Source organism: Mesitornis unicolor, unplaced genomic scaffold, assembly GCF_000695765.1.
Source record: "Mesitornis unicolor isolate BGI_N332 unplaced genomic scaffold, ASM69576v1 scaffold12352, whole genome shotgun sequence".
Classification (NCBI taxonomy): domain Eukaryota; kingdom Metazoa; phylum Chordata; class Aves; order Mesitornithiformes; family Mesitornithidae; genus Mesitornis; species Mesitornis unicolor.
This window is the reverse complement of record NW_010171255.1, coordinates 1-2,940: the sequence shown is the minus strand read 5'-3', so window position 1 is coordinate 2,940 and position 2,940 is coordinate 1. Positions and strand designations below refer to the sequence as shown.

The following is a 2,940-nucleotide window of genomic DNA, read 5'->3' as shown; positions in this document are numbered from 1 at the left end:
AGGGGCCCGCTCCGGGACCGGCACCGGGAGCGACCTCTGCCTCCGCCATGGCCGACACGACGAGCGGGCACCGCGTCCGTCGCGCGGGAAGTGGCGTCAGATACGCGCCACAGGAAGCGGCCCTCGAGCCCCGAGGGGCGGGGCCGAGCGTTGCCAGCAGACGGCGGGGCCGAGCGTTGCCAGGAGACGACGGCCGCCCGTGTCCGCAGCGTCCCCAGTTCGATACCGCCCAGGGCGCTCGTCGTCAGCCCAGGACAACTTTGACTGCTGCATCGTCGCTGTTCCCAGTGTTCTTACAGTTCATCACCGGTACTGTTCGACACATTGGGTTTCTTTTTAATTAGAGAGCCTTTCTTTATCTCAGCTGATGACTTCCTTACTTCTGCCCTCCAAGCTTTCTCCCCCATTGAAGTCCTCAGAAAGGGCACGAAGGAAGGGCCAGGTGACTGCGGGCCCGGCAGCCTCACCTCCATCCCCGCACAGCCGATGGAGCAGCTTGTTCCTCAGCACGTCCAGGAAAAGAGGGGCATGGGGAGCAGTCATCGTGGATCCACCGTGGGGGAAGTCACGCGTGACCAATCTGATCGCCTTGAGCGATGGCATCGCTGCATGGATGACGGGACGGTTGTGCCCAGCGCCAGGGCACGGGGAGATGGTCACAAGCTGGAACACAGGAGGTTCAACGTAAACAGAAGGAAAAACTTCTCTGCTGTGAGTGAGCACTGGCCTGGGCTGCACAGAGAGGCTGTGGAGTCTCCTTCTCTGGAGACATTCAAACTCCTGACGTCTTCCTGTGTGACTGCTCTGCGTGATCTGCCCTAACCATCATCATCATTGCCTACGGGAAAGAATGCATCTTTTTCACCTGCTAATAAATGAGCAGAGGCAGCCTCACTGTCCCAAACTCGAAAAATCCGTGCTGGCACGCCCTTGTCGCTCTTTAGCCAAGGGATCTCTAAAAACTCCCTTCGCCCTTTTGGAGTCTGAGGACACGTGACCCACGCTCCCCCATCCGCCTGTTCCTACAGCTCCATCGTTCCTACAAGGGTTTGTGCTTCCACCCCCTCCACTCCACTCCTTTTTAAGTCCGGATCGAATTCAAACTCAACCTCGCCGCCCGAGGACTCACTCTGAACATTTCCATCCCATTCCTCGGGATCCCACAACCGTTTTCTGGCGAGAGAACCTACTCAGGACGTCAAAACCTAATTTTTCCCATCATTATCTCTTCATTTCTTAGCAATACAAGCTACCGACTGCTCTACATTACCTCACAGTCCACAGCACCGCTCTGCTTGAAGAGTAACTACAACTGGTGAGTGATCCCTACCTGGCATTGTCTCCATCCACCAGCCTATCATTACAGCTCCTCGTCACCCTTCTGGTCGGTGTGGGTCAACCAGTGCCTGGCAAGGCTGCACCAATGTCTGAAACTCTTCTCGCAAGGATTACAGGCGTAGGGTCGCTGTGGGTCCGCTGGTGCCTGGCCAGGCTGGAGCTCTGCATAAAGGCTCTCCCACACTTCACACACTGGTAGGGCCGCTCGCCGGTGTGGCTCCGCTGGTGAACGATCAGATAGCAGGTGTGCCCAAAGCTCCTCCACACTCCCCGCACTGGAAGGGCCGCTCGCCGGTGTGGATCTGCTGGTGCCTGATGAGGTTGTAGCTGTGTTTGAAACCCTTCCCGCACTCCCCACACTTGTAGGGCTGCTCACTGCTGTGGGTCCTCTGGTGCCTGATGAGGTTGTGGCTGTGCTTGAAGCTCTTCCCGCACTCCCCACACTTGTAGGGCTGCTCATCGCTGTGGGTCCACTGGTGGTTGATCAGATTGTTGCTGTGCCTGAAGCTCTTCCCGCACTCCCTGCACTGGAAGGGCTGCTCGCTGGTGTGGGTCTGCCGGTGCTGGTTCAGGTTGTTTCTGTGCCTGAAGCTCCTGCCGCACTCACCACACTCGTAGGGGCGCTCGCTGGTGTGGGTCCGCTGGTGATTCATCAGGTTGTTGCTATTCCCGAAGCATTTCCCGCAGTCCCCACACTGGTAGGGCCGCTCACCAGTATGGCTTTGCTGGTGCCGGACCAGGTTATTTCGGCACTTGAAGCCCTTCCTGCACTCCCCACACTTGTGGGGCTGCCCGCTGCTGTGGGTGCGCTGGTGACTGCTCAGGCTGGTGCTCTGCACAAAGCTCTTCCCGCACTCCCCACACTGGTACAGCCGCTCACTGGTGTGGGTTTGCCGGTGTTGGGTCAGGCTGTTGCAGTACCTGAAGGTGTTCCCGCCCTCCTCACATGTGAAGGGCCTCTTGCCCGTGTGGATCCGCTGGTGCCTGGCCAGGGAGGAGAGGTGGGTGAAGCCCTGGCTGCAGAGCAGGCAGAAGTGCCGCTTGCCTGCCCCATGGGTGAGCGAGCGCTCGGCCACTTTGGAGATGACGGCAAAGCCCTTTTTACATTGCTCAGAGGCATAAGGTCTCTCTCTGGTGTTGGTATGCTGGTGCTAGACAAGGTTGCATCTCTTCCTGAAGGTCCTCCCGCAGTCGGGGCACTTGTAGGGCTTCTCCTCGCTGTGGGTCCGGACGTGCTCGGCCAAGGTGGAGCTGAGTCTGAAGCTCTTCTCACATTGGCTGCAGGCGTAGGGTCGGTCATCGGGCTGGGTCTGTCAGGGCGAGAGGAGGTTGGAGCTCTGCCCAAAATCCCTCCTGCACTTGAGGCAGCCCTAGGGCTCCCAGCACCCCTCAGCACCCTCCCAGTCCCTCCCAGTGCCCCGTACCTTCTGGACGTGGTTGATCCCATTGTGCTGCTGGTTCTGGTTCTGGGGAATCTCGCGTTCGCCCAGGACCTGCTCCGACCTCTCCTGCGCGGCCTCCTCCTGCATTTTGCCGCGCGCCAACTGCTCCTCGTCCACCCGATGTCTCCTCACCTGGAGAGGGGGTTCAGGAACAGGCAGA

The 2,940-nt window shown here is 59.3% G+C and overlaps 1 pseudogene; it reads right to left on the bottom strand.

Moving 5' to 3' along the window:
- Window positions 1-1,360: 1,360 nt before the first annotated feature.
- LOC104535875 lies at window positions 1,361-2,867 on the bottom strand (annotated as a pseudogene).
- Between the last annotated feature and the right edge of the window lie 73 nt (window positions 2,868-2,940).